Here is a 23,614-nt window from a genome sequence, read left to right on the forward strand (position 1 = left end):
CCACTCAAATAATGTGTCTGAAACTTTGTCTCCATCAACAGATTCTGCCTCATCAAGAGCACATCTGATAAAAGAGTCACCCTACAGTGGCTGAAATCTTCACCTATGTATGGTCCAGTGTCCTGAGACTGTGCCATCCTGGGTGGGACCTATCATCCTTTGTGGCTAAGTTGGGAGGAAATTCTTATTGTTCCTACAAGTCTGAAGCCTGTAGAAATTAAAAGTGTCTCTATTAGTTGCTAGGAAAGCTGTAAGGTTCTCTGTGACATGGGGAAATAGCATTCAGGAGTATGGGTAGAGAGAGTATTTTACAGGATGGAAGAGAAGTCCCAACCATTACCTGGAAATAAATAGCATTTGGTAGGGATTCTCAATATTACATTAGGAAGGTTTTACTAAAATGCTTAATGTGACAAAGTAATTTTGAGATGAAAGTGAAATTAAAAATGAGTTGAAATTAGCATTGGTTCTGGAATACCCTTGCTTCTGGTAGCCTATCGTCCACTCTCTACACTCCATCCCAAACTCCTATCCTGTGACTCATTCTCAAAGATGTTTTTACTGAGCTGAGGAAGCTGTTGAGATATCTAAGGCCCCTTCCAGAATTGATGTCTCTGATTCTGTGAATCACATATAGAAATTTAGAATAGACATGCTCAGAGGCCCTGACTGCATGGAGTTCTGTCATAGACAGCCAATAGACATTTGTGCCCTGCCATTTCTTGTTGCTTTAGCTTTGTTTTATTTTTTTTTCAATATATGAAATTTATTGTCAAATTGGTTTCCATACAACACCCAGTGCTCATCCCAAAAGGTGCCCTCCTCAATACCCATCAGCCACCCTCCCCTCCCTCCCACCCCCCATCAACCCTCAGTTTCTTCTCAGTTTTTAACAGTCTCTTATGCTTTGGCTCTCTCCCACTCTAACCTCTTTTTTCTTTCCTTCCCCTCCCCCATGGGTTTCTGTTAAGTTTCTCAGGATCCACATAAGAGAGAAAACATATGGTATCTGTCTTTCTTTGTATGGCTTATTTCACTTAGCATCACACTCTCCAGTTCCATCCACGTTGCTACAAAGGGCCATATTTCGTCCTTTCTCATTGCCAAGTAGTATTCCATTGTGTATATAAACCACAATTTCTTTATCCATTCATCAGTTGATGGACATTTAGGCTCTTTCCATAATTTGGCTATTGTTGAGAGTGCTGCTATAAACATTGGGGTACAAGTGCCCCTATGCATCAGTACTCCTGTATCCCTTGGGTAAATTCCTAGCAGTGTTATTGCTGGGTCATAGGGTAAGTCTATTTTTAATTTTATGAGGAACCTCCACACTGTTTTCCAGAGTGGCTGCACCAATTTGCATTCCCACCAACAGTGCAAGAGGTTTCCCGTTTCTCCGCATCCTCGCCAGCATCTATAGTCTCCTGATTTGTTCATTTTGGCCACTCTGACTGGCGTGAGGTGATATCTGAGTGTGGTTTTGATTTGTATTTCCCTGATAAGGAGCGATGTTGAGCATCTCTTGTTGCTTTAGCTTTGTTTTAAAATCTATTGATTTCTATGGGAGACTCTTGGATACTGAGAACAAACTGAGGGTTGATGGGGGGTGGGGAGAAAAGGGGAAAGTGGGTGATGGGCATTGAGGAGGGCACCTGGCACCTGTTGGGATGAGCCCTGGGTGTTGTATGGAAACCAATTTGATAATAAATTATGTTTAACAAAAATAAATAAATAAAATGAAATAAAATAATATAAAATAAAATAAAATAAAATAATAAAATAAAATCTATTGATTTCTACAATTGCAGAAGTAATACCAGAGCATTTTTTTTTTTTTGGTAAAATGCTCAAACAATGGAAAAGAAAACTGATTGATGTGTGCATCACTCTTCACCACATCTAAACCAACTTTCCTCTTCATATCTAGTTATTATCAACTGGTCCACATTTTTAGTCCATTCTCTGCATTCATATCTATGTCTGTATAGGAATTCATGCAAGTATATTTTTGGTAGTTGCTGGGTTTTAAAACGAATGTATTCATACTTTATGTATCTTTCTGAATTATTTTGCATATACCTATATGTCAGAAATATTTCCATGTCCTCATTTGGTTTAAAGGCTGCCTAGTCCTTCATAGTATAGATGTGTGGTCATAGTGGGCATTTTATTTTTTATTTCTTTTTCTTTTAATTTTAAATTTGTAAGTATTTCTCAATCTGATAAATGAATTCTGTTTTGACTTGCATTTACTTAATTAATGGTGTGGTTAAACATTATTTCATGTTTATTGCCCATTCATTTTTCTTTTTTTTTAACTGGAGGAAAAGCACACTCACCTTTCCTTTTTATGATTTTATTTTTTATTTATATTTTAGTTAATGTACAGTGAAATATTGATTTCAGGAGGATAATTCAGTGATTCATCACTTACATACAACTTCCAGTACATATCACAATTATCCACCTTAATACCCATCACCCATCCAATACATTTGCTACTCACAAATTTCCATCAACCCTCAGTTTGTTCTGTATTGTTAAGAGACTCTTGTAGTTAGTTTCCCTCTCTCCTACCCCTCTTCCCATATTTTCATCTGTTTTGTTTTTAATTTCAATATATGAGTGAAATCATGTCATTTGTCTTTTTCTTAATGACTTATCTTGCTTACCATAATACATTCTAGCTCCATCCATGTCATTGCAAATGGCAAGATTTAATTCCTTTTGATAGCTGAGTAATATTCCATTATATATATATGAATTTATATAATGGAATATATATATATATATTATAATATCTTCCTTATCCATTCATCAGCTTATGGACATTTGGGCTCTTTCCATAATTTGGCTATTGTTGATAATACTGCTATAAACATTGGAGTGTAAGTATCCCTTCAAATATGTATTTTGGTATCCTCTGGGTAAATACCTAAGAGTGCAATTACTGAATCAAAAGGTAGTTCTTTTTGAGGAACCTCCATACTGTTCCACACAGTGACTTCACCACTTTGCATTTCCACCAACACTGTAAGAAGGTTCAGCATCCTCACCAACATACTTGTTGTTTCTTGTGTTGTTAATTTTAGCCATTCTGACAGGTGTGAGGTGGAATCTCATCATGGTTTTGATTTGTATTTCCCTAATGATGAGTGATGTTCATGTGTCTGTTGGCCATCTGGATGTCTTTGGAAAAGTGTCTGTTCATTTTTTCTGCCTATTTCTTAAGTGGGTTGTTTACTGGGTGTTGAGTTTGATAAAATCTTTATAGATTTTGGACACTAACCTTTTATCAGATATGTCACTTGCAAATATATTCTCCCATGCCACAGACTGCCTTTTAGTTTGCTGATTGTTTCCTTTGCCGTGCAGAAGCATTTTATTTTGATGAAGTCCCAATAGTTCATGTTTGTTTTGTTACTTTTGTCTTCAGCAATAAGTGGCTGGTAAGAAGTTGCTCTTCCTGAGCTCAAAGAGGTTTCTGCCTGTGTTCTCCTCTAGGATTTTGATTGTTTCCTGTCTCACATTTAGGGTTTCATCCATTTTTGAGTTGATTTTTGTGTATGGTGTAAGAAAGTGGTCCAATTTCATTCTTCTGTATGTTGCTGTCCAGTTTTCCCAACACCATTTGTTGAAAAGACTGTTTTTTGTCCATTGGATTTTCTTTCCTGCTTTGTCAAAGATGAGCTGACCATATGGTTGTGGGTCCATTTCTGGGTTTTCTATTCTGTTCCATCAATCAATGTGTCTGTATTTGTACCAGTACCATACTGTCTTGATGACTACAGCTTTGTAATATAGTTTGAAATCCAGAATCGTGATGCCTCCAGTTTTGTTTTTCTTTTTTCAGGATTGCTTTGGCTATTTGTAGTCTTTTGTAGTTCCATAAAAATTTTAGGCTTGTTCTAGCTCTGTAAAAAAAAAATGCTGGTGGTATTTTGATAAGGATTGCAATAAATTGTTCTGAGTAGTATAGATATTTTAACAATGTTTGTTCTTCCAATCCATGAGCATGGAATGCCTTTCCATTTATTTGTGTCCTCTTTACTTTCTTTCATAAGTGTTATGTACTATAGTTTTCAGAGTATTGATCTTTTACATCTTTAGTTAGGTTCATTCCTAGGTATATTATTGTTTTTGGTGCAATTACAAATGGGGTTGATTCCTTGATTTCTTTTTTTGGCTGCTTCATTATTGGTAATAGAAATGCAACAGATTTCTGCATGTTGATTTTATATCCTATAGCTTGCTGAATTTATGTATCAGTTCTAGCAACTTTCTGGTTGAGTCTTTCAGGTTTTCCACAAAAAGTATCATTTCATCTTTGAAGAGTGAAAGTTTGACTTTCACTGATTTAGATGTTTTTTATTTCCTTTTGTTGTCTGAGGCTAGGACTTCCAGTACTATGTTGAACAACAGTGGTGAGAGTGGACATCCTTATCTTTTTCCTGACCATAGGGGTAAAGCTAGCAGTTTTTCCCCATTAAGGGTGATATTAGATGTGGGGTTTTTTTTGTATATGGCCTTTATTATGTTGAAATATGTTCATTCTATCCGTACTTTATTGAGTGTTTTTATCATGGATGGATGTTGTACTTTGTCAAATGCTTTTTCTCCATCTATTGAGAGGATCATATGGTTTATATCCCTTCTTTTTGGTGCGTCACGTTGATTGACTTGCAAATATTAAAGCATTCTTGCAGCCCAGGAATATATCCCACTTGATTGTGGTGAATAATTCTTTTAGTGTACTGTTGGAAATTTGTATTTTCTTAATCGCTAATGATGTGAAATATCTTTTCATGTGCTCATTTGTCATATTATTTGGTGAGATATTTCTTCATGGCTTATGGCCATATTCTAAGGGAGTGTGCTTTTTTTTTTTTGTATTGTTGAATTTTCAGAGTTCTTTGTACACTTTAGATAATGGTCCTTTCAGGTATTGGGTTTGAAAATATTTTCTCTCAGTTTGAAGCTTGTGTTTTCATCTGATTAACAGAGTCTTTCACAGAGCAAAAGATTATTTTGGTAAATTTCAGTTTGTCAATTTTCTTTTTATTAAAATTTTTAATGTTTATTTATTCTTGAGAGAGTGGGGGTGGGAATGAGTGGGGAAGGGGCATAGACATAGAATCTGAAGCATGCTTCAGGCTCTAGCTGTCAGTACAGAGCCCAACGCTGGGCTCAAACCCATGAACTGTGAGATCATGACCTGAGCTGAAGTTGGACACTTAGCCAACTGAACCACTCTGGTGCACCTCAATTTTATTTTTAATCAGCCAGCTTTAGTGTGTTAGGTCTATTTTGCCTAGCCCTAGATATTGAAGATTATCTCCTGTGCTTTTTTCTAAATCATTTTATGCATTATATTTTACATTTAATTCCTCATCCATTTTGAGTTAATTTTTGCATAAAGTGTGAGACTTAGATTGAAGTGCATTTTCCACACCAGTGGATGTGAAATTGCTCCAGCATCATCTGTTGAAAGGCTATCTTTATTCCATTAAATTTCTTTTTTCTCATTGTCTGCTCAGTTGAGAATAGCTGTATAGATATATTTCTGCATTCTCTATATTTTGGTCCATTGTTCAATGTGTGTATCCTTTATTTATCTTATCCTTCTTGATTAGATAAGCCTTGAAATAGAGTAGATTGCTTCTTCCCATTCTTTCCTTCTTTTTCAAGATTAGCTGAGGTATTATAGTTTCTTTATCTTTTTATTTATATTTTAGAATAATGTTGTCTGAATCTACAAAAAAACTATTCCTGAGATTATAATAGAAATTGCCTTAAATCTGTATACCAATTTGGGGAGAATTGATAGGTTACTATGTTGAATCTTCCAATCCATAAACAAGTTATGTTTGTCCATTTATTTAGATCTCTGATTTCTCCTAGACCCTCCTACAAATGATCAGCAGAAGACTGATATTCAAGGGCTCAGATATGCCAAAGTTAAATTGGGTTCCCAGAAAGAAGGTTTTCCTTAAAATGCTTTATACTGATTAAAAATTTTCCCTAACATTAAAAAAATAATTTAAAATGTGGATCAATACTTTGATATTCAGGTTATGATCCAGTTCTTTGGAGGAATTGGACTCAACTCTCTTTGTCTTCAAATATCTACAAAATCAGAAATTCAACTCTAGAAATAATTCAGGCCCACCTGTGGTTACCAATCTGCAAACCACACCTGTTCCTCTCAAAATGTTTATAGATATTATAAAATATTAAGTTATTGTTAGAGAATTGTCCTGTACTTAAAAAAAAGAAGATGGATTTAACAATTACTATAAAACTCTTTTCTTTAAGTTTTACTTTATTTATTTTGAGAGAAAGAGTAAGTGGGGTGGGGTATAGAGAAAGAATCCCAAGCAGGCTCCATGCTGTCACAGTTGAGCCCAATCTGAAGCTCAAATCCACAAACCATGAGATTATGACCTGAGCTGAAATCGAGAATCAGACACAACTCACTGAGCCACAAAGGTGCCTCCAGTTACTCCAAAACTTAAGGGAAAAAATTTGCACTCTTTTTCTTCTTTAAGCTTATAAACCTTATGTCTTTGAAATGTAAATGCAGCCCACAATCACCTGAGACTGAAGAAGAAGACAAAAAAGGAAAAGAGGCCTTTTTAATATCAAAGTAAACTTTAGGACACAGAAAAGATAAATAGAGACAAAGAAGGATGTTTCATAATTTTAAAATGATCCATTCATTTGGAAGTTATAACAACTATAAATATGTTTGCACCTAACAACAACAGATCCCAAAATACATGAAGCAAAATCTGACAGAATTGAAAAAAATAGATAATTCAACAATAATGATTGGGGGCTTCAATATCCCATTTTTAATAATAGAACATATAGACAGAAGATATTATCAATAAGAGCAACAACAAAACAGAAAAATCAAACTATACTATAACCCAATGTAAATCTTTATACACTTATCAATAACATATCTTCTTTTCAAGTGCACATGGAACATTCCCCAAGATAAACCTTATGTTAGACCAAAAACAAACCTCAAATTTAAAAGGGTTTAAAGTAATACAAAACATGTCCTTGGCCATAATGAAATTAGATTAGAAATCAGTAACAGAAAAAAATGTGGAAATTTCACAAATATGTGGAAACTAACTCTAGTCAATGGAGACAAAAAAAATCATTAGGGAAGTTAGAAAATACTTTGAGAAAACAAAAATAACACAAAACATGCCAAAGTACATGGGAACTGTTAAAGCAGTACTCAAGGGGAAGTTTATAGCTATAAATACCTAGATTAAAAAGGAAGATGAAAAATTGGTACCCTAACAGCGACATGCAGAAGAATGAACCTGGACCACTTTCTTACACCATACACAAAAATAAACTAAAATGGATAAAATACCTAAATGTAAGACAGGAAGCCATCAAAATCCTCGAGGAGAAAGCAGGCAAAATCTCTTTGATCTTGCCCGCAGCAACTTCTTACTCAACACGTCTCTGGAGGCAAGGGAAACAAAAGCAAAAGTGAATTACTGGGACCTTATCAAAATAAAAAGCTTCTGCACAGTGAAGGAAACAATCAGCAAAACTAAAAGGCAACCAATGGAATGGGAGAAGATATTTGCAAATGACATATCAGATAAAGGGTTAGTATCCAAAATCTATAAAGAACTTATCAAATCAATACCCAAAAAAACAAATAATCCAGTGAAAAAATGGGCAAAAGACATGAATAGACACTTTTCCCAAGAAGATATTCAGATGGCCAACGGACACATGAAAAAATGCTCAACATCATTCATCAGGGAAATAAAAATCAAAACCACAACGAGATACCATCTTACACCTGTCAGAATGGCTAACATTAACAACTCAGGCAACAACAGATGTTGGCGAGGATGCAGAGAAAGAAATCTCTTTTGCATTGTTGGTGGGAATGCAAGTTGGTGCAGCCACTCTGGAAAACAGTATGGAGGTTCTTCAAAAAACTAAAAATAGAACTACCCTATGACCCAGCAATTGCACTACTAGGCATTTACCCAAGGGATACACGTGTGCTGTTTCAAAGGGACACATGCACCCCCATGTTTATAGCAGCACTATCAACAATAGCCAAAGTATGGAAAGAGCCCAAATGTCCACCAATGGATGAGTGGATAAAGAAGATGTGATTATATGTATATATATACATATATATACAATGGCGTATTACTCGGCAATCTAAAAGAATGAAATCTTGCCTTTTGCAACTATGTGGATGAAACTACAGGGTATTACATTAAGTGAAATTAGTCAGAGAAAGACAAAAATCATATGACTTCACTCATATGGGGACTTTAAGAGACAAAACAGATGAGCATAAGGGAAGGGAAACAAAACACAAAAACAGGGAGGGGAACAAAACAGAGGAGACTCATAAATATGGAGAACAAACTGAGGGTTACTGGAGGGGTTGTGGGAGGGGGGATGGGCTAAATGGGTAAGGGGCACTAAGGAATCTATTCCTGAAATCATTGTTGCACTATAGGCTAACTAATTTGGATGTAAATTTTAAAAAATAAAAAATAAAACAAGTTAAGAAAAATAATAATAATTACAAAATTGATACCCTAAACTTTCTACCTTGAGAAAGTAGGCAAAGAAGAACAAACTAAACCGAAATCAAACAGAATGAAAGAATAAAGATTAGAGTAGGAATTAATGAAACAGAGAATATAAACACAATGCAGAAAATTAATAAAACCAAAAGATGGTTCTTTCAAAAGATCAATAAAATTGACAATATTTTAGTAGATTCACTATGAAAAAGGAGAGAGAAGACTCAAACTACTAAAGTTGTGGATGAGAAGACATTATTACCAATGATACAGAAATAAAAAAGGATTATAAAGAAATGCTCTAAAATTTTATGCCAACATAAAAGTTTAGTTAAATGAAATAAATACCTAGAAAGACACAGTTTACCAAAAGTGACTCAAAAAGAAATATAATGTCTAGAAAATTCTATCAGAGGAGGCTGGGTGGCTCAGTTAAGCGTCTGACTTCAACTCAGGTCATGATTTCACTGTTCCCGAGTTTGAGGCCCATGTTGGTCTCTGTGCTGACAACTTGGAGCCTGGGACTTATTTCAGATTCTGTGTTTCTCTCTCTCTCTCTCTCTGCCCCTCCCCAACTCAGCCTCTCTCTCTGTCCCTCTCTTTCTCAAAAATAAATAAACATTTAAAAACTTTAGAAAATTCTTTCCAAGAATTATGGTATAATAAAATCTTTTCCCCACTCTTGCCACTTTCATTCAACATAATTCTGGAAGTCTTAGAGCAATTAAGAAGAACAAAGCAATAAAGGGTATCCCAATTGGAAAAGATGTAAAATTCTCTGTTTACCAGTTACATAATTTTATATATAGAAAACACTAAAGAATCCATAAGAAAACTGAAATGATTCAGTTAAGTTGCAGAATACAAAGTCAATGTAAAAATTAGTTGCATTCTCATATTATAATAATGAACTATTTAAAAAAGAAATTTTTAAAAGTATCATTTATAATAACATCAAAAATAATAAAATATTTAGGAATTAATTTAACCAAGAATATGAAAGTTTTATACACTGAGAACAACAAATTACTGATGAAATAAATTGAACAATAAAAAAAGATATCCCATGTTCATAGATTGGAAAAATAATATTTTGAAAATATCCATACTACCCAAAGTGATCTATAGATTCAATGCAATCTCCATTGAAACTCCAATGGTGAGAGAGGAAGATGGCAGTGGAGTAGGAGGACACTGGTCTTGTTCCATGAACACAACTAGATAATTATCAAGTCCCTCTAAATACTCCAGGAATCATCAATCTGAAGACTGACAGAACAAACACCACAACTAAAGGGAGAGAAGAAACCATATCAAAGCAAGTAGGAAGTGTAGGGACCTAGCTTATGGAAGAAATGGCTCAGGGTGCTGTGGAGGGGAGGAGCCTTAGTAACAGAGAGGGTGAGAAAGAGGAGCACACAAGAAGATGCACAACATTTCCCCCAAAGCCATTGGCTTGGAAAATGAGAGAGGCTGAATTTGGTGAGTTCTTGCAACCAGAAGGGCCTAAAGCCCGGAGTTTTAAAAAGATCAGTGGGTTTGGCTGGTATAGAGCCAGGAGGATACTGCACTGCTCCTGGAGAGAAAGCAAGCAAAAAACCTGGATCCAGACAAAATTGAAATGGCAAACTGAAGAACACCTGAGGCACACAGTGGGGAGATGATTTACTCTTCTTGGAACTCACCCCAGAAAGACAGAATTCACTGGGAACAAAGTTGCTGGCTGGTGCCATTTCCCTCCCCAACCCCTCAGTATAAATATAGAACCACATGACAGCACCAACACTGGCTGTCTAACTTGCTTAACCAAGCCCCACTCCCCTATGATATGGTAGAATGGCTCTTTTCAATCAAGGTAACCTATCTCAGTTACAAGGGCTCTTTCCCCAAAAGACCTATGCAAACCCTGCCTACATTGTGTTTCTAGACCAGAGATTCTTCAGGGCCTCAATTCTGCTGGAGAGGGTGACAGTTCTCATTTCACAAGCAGACCAGAGCACACCTAGTTAATTTACCACATTTAATCCAGAGACCAAACACTTCCCCCATACCAAGAAAGGAGAGCCTCTGCAGATGACTGGCCTGAAGGATATAGCAGCCAAAACACAAGAGCACACATAGCATACACCAGAGACATTCTCTGAGGTGCCAGGCTCTGGGCACTACATGACTCTTCTTCATAAGATTTTTACTTTCAGAAGAATGAGACTGTCTTTTGTAACATACAGAAGAAGGCAGACACTTAAAATGCTGAGATGAAGGAATTTATCCCAAATGAAAGAACAAGATAAGGCCATGGCCAAATATGTAAGCAAAACGAGATATAACAACATGCCTGGTTGAGAATTTAAAGCAGTAATCATAAGGATACTCACTGGACTTGAGAAAATAAAAGACATCAGTGGGACCATTACCACAGAGATAAGAGTTAAAAAAGAATCAGTAAGAGTTGAAGAATGTATAAAACCAGATTGGAAACAGGCTTGATGCAATGAACAGCAGGCTGGAAGGGGCAGAGGAATGAATTAGTGACCTAGAAGACAAAATAATGGAAAGTAATGAAGCTGAATAAAAGAGAGAAAGAATTATGGAAACTGAGAATAGACTTAGGGAACTCAGTAACTCCATTCAACAAAATAATATTCATATTATAGGTGTTCCTAAGAAGAGAGAAAGGGGGGCAGATAATTTATTTGAGAAGTAATAGCTGAAAACTTCCCTAATCTGGGGAAAGAAACAGACATCCAGATCCAGGAAGGACAGAGAACTCCCCTCAAAATCAACAAAAATAGGTGAAACCTAACACATATTATAATTAAATTTGCAAAATATAGTGATAAAGAGAAAAATCTTAAAAGCATGAAGGCAAAAGGAGCCATTAACTTTCAAGAAAAAAACCTTAAGTCTATCTGAAAATTTCTCAAGAGAAAATTGCCAAGCCAGAAGGGAATAAGGGAGTGTGGCATGGTATATTTTCAACATGCTGGGTAGGAAAAATCTTCATCCAAGAACACTCTATCCAGCAAAACTACCATTCAGAATAGAAAGAAAGATAAAGAGTTTCCCAGACAAACAAAAACTACAGGATTTTATGACCACAAAAACCGAGAAATGCAAGAACTGTTAAAGGGGGCTTTTGAGTGGAAAGACCAAACAAAAGTGACCAATACAAGAAAGGATCAGAGAAAATCTCCAGAAACAATAAAACAAGTGATCAAATGGCAATAAAATCATGACCAACAATTACTTTGAATATAAGTGCACTAACTTCTCCATTCAAAAGACACAGGGTGTCAGAATGGATAAAAATACAAGACTCATCTATATGCTGCCTATAAGAGACCCATTTTAGATCTAAAGTCACCTGTAGGATGAAAGTAAGGGGATGGAGAAATATCTATCATGCAAATGGATGTCAGTAGAAAGCTGGAGAAACAATACTTAGACAAACTAGACTTAAATCAAAGACTGTAACAAGAGACAAAGGACACTATATTATAATAAAGTGGAAAATCCATGAAGATGATATAACAATTATAAATATTTATGCCCCCAACATGAGGCAACCAAAATATATTAACAAATAAAAAAAGTAAAGGAACTAATTGATAATAATACAATAATAGTACAGGACTTTAACACCCACTTACATCAATGGACATATCATCTAAGCAGAAAATCAACAATGTTTTGAATGACACATTGGACCATATGGACTTAACAGATATATTCAGAACATTCTATCCCAAAAGCAACAGAATACACATTCTTTTCCAGTGCACATGGGACACTCTCCAGAATAGGTCACATACTGGGTCACAAATCAGGCCTAAGCAAGAGCAAAAAGGTTGAGGGTATAACATGAATATTTTTTGACCCCAATGTCATGAATCTTGAAGTCAACCATAAGAAAAAAATTGGATAAACTACAAATATATAAAGGTTAAACACATGCTAGTAAAGAATGAATGGGTCAACCAGAAAATCAAAGAAAAGATTAAAAAGTACATGGAAAAAAATAAAAATGAAAACACAATGGTCCAAAGCATTTGGGATGCAGCAACAGCACTGCAGGAGAGAAGTATATAGCAAAATGGGACTACTTTAAGAAGCAATAAAAGCCTCAAATAACTAACATGACCTTACACTTAATAGAGCTAGGAGAACAATAAATGAAGCCTAAAGCCAACAAGAGGAAAATAATGAAGATTAGAGCAGAAGTACATGATATAGAAACTTAAAAAAACAATGGAATAGATCAATGCAATGAGGAGATGGTTCTTTGAAGAAAAAAAAATTGATAAACCCTTAGCCATACTTACCGAGATGAGAAAGGACCCAAATAAATAAAAGCACAAATGAAAGAGAAGTAACAACCAACACCACAGAAATACAATTATAAGAGAATATTATGAAAAACTATATGCCAACAAATTGGACAATCCGAAAGAAATGGATAAGTTCCTAGAAACATACAAACTACCAAAACTGAAACAAGAAAACTTGAACAACCCAATAGCCAGCAAAGAAATTTAATCAGTAATCAAAAATTTCCCAAAAAACAAAATCCTAGGGCCAATTGGCTTCACATGTGAATTCTACCAAACATTTAAAGAAGAGTTAATACCTATTCTTCTCAAACTAGGCAAAGACTCCACTAAAGAAAAGAACTACAGGCCAATATTCCCAATGAACATAATGCAAAAATTCTCAATAAAATACCAACAAATCAAAGCCAACAGTACATAAAGAATCATTAATGATCAAGTGCGATTTATTCCTAGGCTGCAAGGTGGCTCAATATTCACAAATCAATCAATATGATACACCACATTAATAAAAGCAGGGAAAACCATATGATACTTTCAATAGATGCAGAAAAATCATTTGACAAAGTATAACTTCCATTAATGATAAAACCCCTAACAAAGTAGAGATAGAGGGAAAATACCTCAACATAATAAAGGCTATATACAAAAATCTCACATCTAATATCATCCTCAATGGGGGAAAACTGAGAGCTTTTCCTCTTTGGTCTGGAACAAAATACATATGTCCACTCTCACCACACTTAATGTAGTATTAGGAGTGCTAGCCACAGCCATCAGATAACAAAAAGAAATGAAAGACATCCAAATTGGCAAGTAAAAATTCAAACTTCCACTGTTTGCAAATGATATGATACTCTATAGTGAAATCCTAAGAGACTCCATGAAAAAAAAAATTGCTAGAACTGATACAAGAATTCAGTAAAGTCACAAGATACAAAATCAATATACAAACATCTGTTCCATTTCTATACACCAATAATGAAGGAGCAGACAGACAAATCAAGAAAATCAAGCAATCAATCCCATTTAAAAATGCACCAAAAACCATAAGATACTTAAGAATGAACCTAACCAAAGAGGTAAACGATCTTACTGTGACAACTATAAAACACTGATAAAAGAAAATGAAAATGACACAAAGAAATGGGAAACATTCCATGCTCATGAATTGCAAGTACAAATATTGTTAAAATATCTATACTGCCCAAAGCAATATACACATTCAGTGCTATTTCTGTTAAAATAACACCAGCTTTTATCCCAGAGCTAGAACCAAAAATCCTAAAATTTGTATGGGACCACAAAAGACTCCAAATACCGAAGTTATCTTGAGAAGAAAAGCAAAGCTGGAGGCATCACAATTTTGGACTTTAAGTTATATTAAAAACTGTAGTGATTGAGACAGTATGATATGGGCACAAAAATAGACACATGGATCAATAAACAGAATAAAAAAACCAGAAGTGGTTAACTATATAGTTAACTGATATAGTTAATTGATTCAGGACAAAGCAGGAGACAATATGCAATGGGTGAAAGACTGTTCAACAAACAGTATTGGGAAAACATGACAGCAAAATGCAAAAGAATGAAACTGGACCACTTTCTTATACCATACACAAAAATAAACTCAAAATGGATGAAACTCCTAAATGTGAGACAAGAAACCATCAAAACCCTAGAGGAGAACACAGGCAGTAACCTCTTGACATTGACTGTAGCAACTTTTTATTAGATATGTCGCCTGAGAGAAGAAAAACAAAAGGAAAAATTAACTACTGGGACTTCATCAAAATAAAAAGCTTCGGCACAGTGAAGGAAATAATCAGTAAAACTAAAAGGCAAACTTTGGGAGAAGATATTTGCTAATAACATATCTGATAAGGAATTAGTATGCAAAATGCATAAAGACTTCTACAACACTGCAAAAATGAATACCCTGCTTTAAAATGGACAAGACATGAACAGATATTTTTCCAAAGAAGATATACAGATGTCCAACAAACACATGAAAAGGTCTCAACATCATTCATTATCAGGGAAATACAAATCAAAACTATAACGAGTTAATACCTCACACCTGTCAGAATGGCTAAAATAAACAACACAAGAAATGACAGGTGTTGATGAGGCTATGGAGAAAGGGAAACCCTCTTTAATTGTTGGTGGGGATGCAAATTGGTGAATCCATGCTGGAAAACAGTATGGTGTTTCCTCAGAAAGTTAAAAATAGAACTATCCTATGATCCATCAATTACACTACTAGATATTTCCCAAAGAATACAAAAATGCTAATCCAAAGGGATACATGCACCCTGATGTGGATAGCACCATTATCAGTAATAGCCAAATTGTGGAAACAGTCCAAGTGTCCATTGACTGATGAATGGATAAAAAAAGATGCAGCATATATATATACAATGGAATATTAGTCAACCATAAAAAAGAATGAAATTTTGTCATTTGTAATGACATGGATGGATCTAGAATGTATTATGCCAAGTGAAATAAGTCAGTCAGAGAAAGACAAATACCATATGACTTCACTCATATGTGGAACTTAAGAAACAAAACAAAGAAGTGAAGGAAAAAAAGAGGCCAACCAAGAAACAGACTCAACTTTAGTGAACAAAGTGAACTAAAGTCAACTAAAGTGAACAGAGGAGAGGTGGGTCAGGGGATGGATTAAATAGGTGATGTAGTTCACTTGTGATGAGCATTGTGTGTTGTATGGAAATGTTGAATCACTATTTTGCACATCTGGAACTTACATTACACTGTATGTTAACTAACTGTAACTTAAATAAAAACTTTTAAAGTTCCTATGTCAAAAAAAATACTGCATGTTCTTACTTAAATGAATGATCTAAAAATGTCAAAATTATAGAAACAGAGAGTATCATAGTGGTTTCCAATGGCCAATGGTTGGAGGATGAGAAGCGCAATAGGGACAATGTTTGTCAAAGGGCACAAAGTTTTGGTGATGCAAGATAAATAAGTTCTGGGGATCTAACAGTATGATTACTGTAGTTGATAGAACTGAACTGTAGGCTTGAAATTTGCTAAGAGAGTAGATCTTACAAACAAAAAATGGTAACTATCGTCAGGTGATGAATACGTTAATTAGCTCAACTGTGATAACCACAATTATGAAAATTATTTTTACAATGTATATGTACATCAGACACTTTGTACACTTTAAATGAATGTAATTTGTTAATTATGCCTCAAAAAACTGGAAAAAATAAAGCATTTAAATATTTCTTACAAAATTATATGGAGATACACACACACACGTATATATATGATATAAAATGGGCAGTGTACTAGATAGCTTCAGAATGGGAAACAGTCACCAGAAATTACATGATTAGAGAGTTAGAAATTTCAGCCCATCTCACTCCCCACCCTCTACCCCCACCTATGAAAAGGAAGAAAAGAAAGGCCACGGTGAGTCAAATCGCCAACTACCTCTGATTTAATCAGCCATGTCTACAAAATGAAACCTTGATAAAATCACCCAAACAAAGGAATTTGGAGAGCTTCCAAATAGGTGAACACATCCATGTGCTGGAAGGGGTGGCACATCATGATTTTGTGGGGACAGAGGCTCCAGTGCTGAGGACCCTTTCATAGCCCTATTTATCTTTTCATGTTCATTCGGGTACTTAGCAATGAACTGTTATAGTGAGTGTAATGCTTAGCTTAATTCTGTGAGTTGTTCTAGCAAATTATTGAACATGAGGTGGTCATGGGAAATTTCATATTGGTAGTTAGTAGGGCAGAAGTGTGAGTAGGATAGAGATCCCATTGTGGAGGCAATCTTGTGGAACTGAACCTGTAACCTGCAAATTCTGTGCTAACTCTGGTAGTTAGTGCTGTGATTGAATTGGATTATAGAACACTTAGTTTGATGTCTAATAATTAGAAAATTGGTGTTGAAATAATGTATTTGATGTCAGAAAATACACACACACACACACACAAATGCCAATTTCACAAAATTTTCCAAAAAATATAAGATGAGGAAAAACTTCACAACTAATTCTATGAGGCAAAGATTACTTTGAAACCAAACTAAGGTATCACAAACCAAAGACATCACAAAGGACGAAAAATATAGACAATAACAGGTATTGATGAAGGTGTGGATCAAGTAGACTCTTCACACATTCCATTGGAGAACAGTTTGGTGGTTCCTCAAAATATGAAAGAAGTATCATATTGGAATTCCACTCTTAGAGAATTAAAACATATAATCACACAAAAATTTATACATGAATTATGCACTAACAGTATTATTCATAACATCCAAAAATGGAAACCCAAATGTCTGTCAACAGATAAATGGGTAAAAAAAAATTCATGTAGCCATACAATGGCTCAGCCAAAACAGGTAATAAGGTAACTGATACATGCAACAACAAGGATGAACTTAAAAACATTATGCTAAGTGGAAGAATCCAGATACAAAGGACACCTATTATATAATTCCATTTATGTAAACATTTTAGAATAGGCAAATCCATAGAGAAAGTGGAATAATGGAGAGGAATGAGATAAGTGCCTTGTGTTAGATAAAGGATTTTTTGAGGATGATAAAGATGTTCTAGAATAAGTGGTGATGGTTGCACAACTTAATATACCTAAAACCACTTTATTGTTTATTTTATTTATTTTTTATATTAAATATAATTTATTATCAAATTCTTTCCCATAGAACACCCAGTGCTCATCCCAATAGGTGCCGTCCTCAATGCCCATCACCAACTTTCCCCTCTCCCCCACCCCCCATCAACCCTCAGTTTGTTCTCAGCATTTAAGAGTCTCTTATGGTTTGCCTCCTTCTCTCTCTGTAACTGTTTTCCCCTCCCCCTCCCCCATGGTCTTCTGTTAAGTTTCTCAGAATCAACAGAAGAGTGAAAACATATGGTATCTTTCTCTGTATGACTTATTTCACTTAGCATAACACTCTCCAGTTCCATCCACGTTGCTACAAAAGGCCATGTTTCATTCTTTCTCATTCCAAGTAGTATTCCATTGAGTATATAAACCACAATTTCTTTATCCATTCATCAGTTGGACATTTAGGCTCTTTCCATAATTTGTCTATTGTTGAAAGTGCTGCTATAAACATTGGGGTACAAGTGTCCCTACGCATCAGCACTCCTGTATCCCTTGGGTAAATTCCTAGCAATGCTATTGCTGGGTCATAAGGTAGATCTATTTTTAATTTTTTGAGGAACCTCCACACTGTTTTCCAGAGCAGGTGGACCAGTGTGCATTCCCACCAACAATGCAAGAGGGTTCCTATTTCTCCACATCCTCGCCAGCATCTATAGTCTCCTGATTTGTTCATTTTAGCCACTCTGACTGGCATGAGATGGTGTCTGAGTATGATTTTGATCTGTACTTCTTGATGAGGAGTGACACTGAGCATCTTTTCATGTGACTGTTGGCCACCTGGATGTCTTCTTCGGGGAAGTGTCTATTCAAGTTTTCTGCCCAATTCCTCACTGGATTATTTGTTTTTCAGATGTGGAGTTTGGTGAGTTCTTTATAGATTTTGGATACTAGCCCTTTGTCTGATATGTCATTTACAAATATCTTTTCCCATTCCGTCGGTTGCCTTTTAGTTTTGTTGATTGTCTCCTTTGCAGTGCAGAAGCTTTTTATCTTCATGAGGTCCCAATTGTTCATTTTTGCTTTTAATTCCCTTGTCTTTGGAGATGTGTCAAGTAAGAAATTGCTGCAGCTGAGGTCATAGAGGTTTTTCCTGCTTTCTCCTCTAGGGTTTTGATGGTTTCCTGTCTCACATTCAGGTCCTTTATCCATTTTGAGTTTATTTTTGTGAATGGTGTGAGAAAGTGGACTAGTTTCATTCTTATGCATGTTGCTGTCCAGTTCTCCAAGCACCATTTGTTAAAAAGACTGTCTTTTTTCCATTGGATGTTCTTTCCTGCTTTGTCAAAGATTAGTTGGCCACACTTTTGTGGGTCCAATTCTGGAGTCTCTATTCTATTGCATTGGTCTATGTGTCTGTTTTTGTGTCCATACCTTGCTGTCTTGATGGTTACAGATTTGTACTAGAGGCTAACGTCTGGGATTGTGATGCCTCCCGCTTTGGTCTTCTTCAATATTACTTTGGCTATTTGGGGTCTTTTGTGGTCTCCATACAAATTTTAGGATTGCTTGTTCTAGTTGGAGAAGAATGCTGGTACAATTTTGATTGGGATGGCATTGAATGTGTAGATAGCTTTGGGTAGTATTGACATTTTAACAGTATTTATTCTTCCAATCCATGAGCATGGAATGTTTTTCCATTTCTTTGCATCTTCTTCAATTTCTTTCATAAGCTTTCTATGTTTTCAGCATACAGATCTTTTACATCTTTGGTTAGGTTTATTCCTAGGAATTTTATGACTCTTGGTGTAGTGAATGGGATCAGTTTCTTTATTTGTCTTTCTGTTGCTTCATTATTAGTGTATAAGAATGCACTGATTTCTGTACATTGACTTTGTATCCTGAGACTTTACTGAATTCATGTATCAGTTCTAGCAGACTTTTGGTGGAGTCTATCGGGTTTTCCATGTATAATATCATGTCGTCTGCAAAAAGTGAAAGGTTGGCTTCATATTTGCCAATTTGGATTCCTTTGATTTCCTTTTGTTGTGTGAATGCTGATGCCAGTACTTCCAACACTATGTTAAACAACATTGGTGAGAGTGGACATCCCTGTCGTGTTCCTGATCTCAGGGGGAAAGCTCTCAGTTTTTCCACATTGAGGATGATATTCGCTGTGGGCTTTTCATAAATGGCTTTTATGATGTTTATGTTCCTCTTATCCTGACTTTCTTGAAGGTTTTTATTAAGAAAGGATGCTGAATTTTGTCAAAGGCTTTTCTCCATCAATTGACAGGATCATATGGTTCTTTTCTTTTATTGATGTGATGTATCACATTGATTGATTTGTCAATATTGAACCAGCCCTGCAGCCCAGGAATGAATCTCACTTGATCATGGTGAATAATTCTTTTTATATGCTGTTGAATTCAATTTGCTAGTATCTTGTTGAGAATTTTTGCAACCATATTCATCAGGGTTATTGGCCTGTAGTTCTCTTTTCTTGCTGGGTCTCTGTCTGGTTTGAGAATCAATCTGTGGTTGATTTCAAGTTTCATAGCATTGTGGTCTGAAAGTGTACGTGGTATTATCTCAATTATTTTGTACTTATTAAGGGCTGTTTTATGACCCAGCATGTGATCTATCTTGGAGAATTTTCCATGTGCACTCGAGAAGAAAGTATATTCTGTTGCTTTGGGATGCAGAGTTCTAAATATATCTCTCAAGTCCATCTGATCCAATGTATCATTCAGGGCCCTTGTTTCTTCATTGACCATGAGTCTAGATGATCTATCCATTTCTGTAAGTGGAGTGTTAAAGTCCCCTGCAATTACCACACTCTTATCAATAGGTTGCTTATGTTTGTGATTAATTGTTTTATATATTTGGGGGCTCCTGTATTCGGCGCATAGACATTTATAATTGTTAGCTCTTCCTGATGGATAGACCCTGTAATTATTATATAATGCCCTTCTTCATCTCTTGTGACAGCCTTTAATTTAAAGTCTAGTTTGTCTGATATAAGTATGGTATAAGTATGGCTACTCCAGCTTTCTTTTGACTTCCAGTAGCATGATAAATAGTTCTCCATCCCCTCACTTTCAATCTGAAGGTGTCCTCAGATCTAAAATGAGTCTCTTGTAGACAGAAAATAGATGGGTCTTATTTTTTTACCCATGCTCATACCTTATGTATTTTGGTTGGAGCGTTTAGTCCATTTACATTCAGTGTCATTATTGAAAGACATGGGTTTAGAGTCGTGATGTCTGTAGTTTTCATGCTTGTAGTGATTCACTATGATATGTCATGCAGAAGATCGATTCAGGTTATGTCTGAAGGGAGTTCTCTGTGCCTCCTGGATTTCAATGCCTTTTTCCTTCCCCAGGTCGGGGAAGTTCTCAGCTATGATTTGTTCAAGTACACCTTCAGCCCTTTTCTCTCTCTCTTCTTCTGGAAATCCTATGATATGGATATTGTTCTGCTTGGTTGCATCACTTAGTTCTTTCATTCTCCCCCTCGTACTCCTGAATTTTTATCTTTCACCTATTCTCCCCTCTGCCTCTTCAATTCATGGTGTGGCCACCTCCATTTTATTTTGCACCTCATTTATAGCATTTTTTAATTCATCATGACTATTGTTTATTCCCTTGACCTCTCTAGCAATAGATTCTCTGCTGTCCTCTATGCTTTTTTCAAGCCCAGCAAATTAATTTTATTTGACTATTATTCTAAATTCTTGTTCAGTTATAACCAACCAATTGGTAAACCAATTGTTTTTGATCAATTCGTTAGATGTTGCTACTTCCTGGAATTTCTTTTGAGGAGACTTCTTCCGTTTTGTCATTTTGGCTAGTTTTCTGTCCCTTATGTGCCTTAAAAGCTTGTGTGTTCCACACCTATGAGCACTGCTATATTAAAGGAGGTTCATACACTGTCCAGTGCCAGGCCCTTTAGGAGGTGTTTTTTCAGAGATTGTTACTTGCTGTCTGGTGTGAGTTTGGTTATTTTATGACCCTACTTATAGTGATATTTTGGACCCTCCACCAGGTGTGCTTTGATTTATTCCTTGGATTAGCCCTGTAAAGGAAAACAGATGAACAAACAGGAGACAAAAACATGCAAACACACAAGCAAATAAACAAAAACACAAAAAAACTAAAGACTAAAAAAAAAAAACCTCAAAAACACCGACTACAAGTAAAGAAGAGGGTAGAGGCAGTGCTGAAGGAAAAGCACAAAGAGAGAAATGACAGGAGTGGAGAAAAAGAAAAGAATAAACATTAACTAAACAGAGAGACTAAAAGGTTTAATCCAGAGAGAGAGATAGAGGAAAATAAAGAAGGAGCTGGGGAAAACAAAATGAAGATAAAGTTACCCAGACAGAGAAACTATATGGCTTGATTATTCCAGAGTAAGAGAAAGAAGTGTAAGGAAGGAGGTGTAGAACATGTATCAAGACAATGGATTAAATATGTCTGTTTAGACAGACCAATAACCAGAGTAACCAGACTAGGGGAGGGAAGAGATAAGGAGGAGAAATGGGGGAAAGAATATATCTATATATCCAGAATTGACCTAGAGTTAATCCAGGAAATGCTGCAGCACTTGTCTGGAGAAGCTGTCGGCAGAGTCTGTCCTGCTCTGCTAGCTACACAGTTACCCAGTGCAAAGGGGCATGGTATGATATAGTCTGGACCCATCTCCACTTGGGCTCTGGGGGGTTGATCCTTGAGGTCCTGCCTTGGTGGTGGGGTGGGGGGGAAATGGTGATTCCCCAGTCTCTTCTCCACGAAGCTGAACCCAGTGGATTCCATTTGAGTCGTCCTCACTGTGCCAGGCAGTCCTCCTCGCTCTAACTCCCCTGACCCTGTGCTTGGCTAGGAATTCAAAGTCCCGCTCCAGGTGCTTTGGCACTGGGGAAGCACTTCTCAGTGCAGCCCAATATGTGGTCCTGGCTTGCTTTGTCTGTGCCACTGCACTTCAGGGAGGACTGCATTCTCCTACTGCAGACTGCGCTGCTGCCATCGCCACTGCACCCCATGGGTGGTGGACATAGGCAGACACACGCAGGCTTTGTGTTTTCCCACAGCATTCCAGGGAGGGGGCCGCTTTCCCCTACTGTAGACTGTGCCACCGACCTCACCCCCAGGCCCCTGGGGTGGCAGATACAGGCAGGCTTTGTCTTTTCCCACAGCACTCCAGGTAGAGGGCCACCTTCTCTTACCGCAGACTGCACCCTCAGCCCAGCCACTGAGCCCCAGGGTGGCAGACTCAGGCAGGCTTTGTACTATTGTGCAGCCCTCCAGGGAGAGAACCACTTTCTCCAACTGCAGACTGTGCCCCTGACCTACCACTGCACCCAGGGGTGGCTCCCCTCCTCCCCAGGTCCATGAACAAGAAACCAGCCCCAGTTAGAGCCCCGCAGAGATAGGATCTGTCTCAGTCTCAGTCTGAGGTCTTTCTCCTGTCCAGATCCAGTCCTACACTTCCCTAGCTGCTCTTCCTCTTCCCTTTGTCTCTCCGCAGAAGGGAGTCCCTCCTCCCCCATGCCCACATGGCATTTTTTATTTCCCCCAGTTTGCAATCACACACCAATCTTTTCTCCAGTTTTCCCATTTTCTTCCTGGTAGACTCAGTCTCTTTTCCTCTAAGGCTCTGGAATTCAAAGTCCTTTGGCCTCTGCACTTCTTTGTTTGAGAGATGTGGGAAGTATGGATCCCCCTACTTCTCCGCCATATCGGCCCCCTCCCCTCTCCCTAAAACCATTTTAAAATTGTGAAATTTATGGTAGGTAAAATTAAACCAAAGAATCATAAAACAGTTCAAGAAATAAGCAAAAGATTTGAAAAACAGCTCAAGAAAGAAGATGTATGGGTTCCAAATAAGAACATGAAAAGTTCAATACCATTTTTAATTAAGGAAATACAATTTAAAACTAAAATGAGATCCTAATAAACAGGTATTAGAATGCCTAAAATTAAAAAGATTTACCATATCAAGTGTTGACAACTATGTGGAGGAACTGGAACTCTCATACAATGCTGGTAGGAATGTACAACCACTTTG

The sequence above is a fragment of the Panthera leo genome, chromosome B2 (assembly GCF_018350215.1).
Source record: "Panthera leo isolate Ple1 chromosome B2, P.leo_Ple1_pat1.1, whole genome shotgun sequence".
Taxonomy (NCBI): Eukaryota; Metazoa; Chordata; class Mammalia; order Carnivora; family Felidae; genus Panthera; species Panthera leo.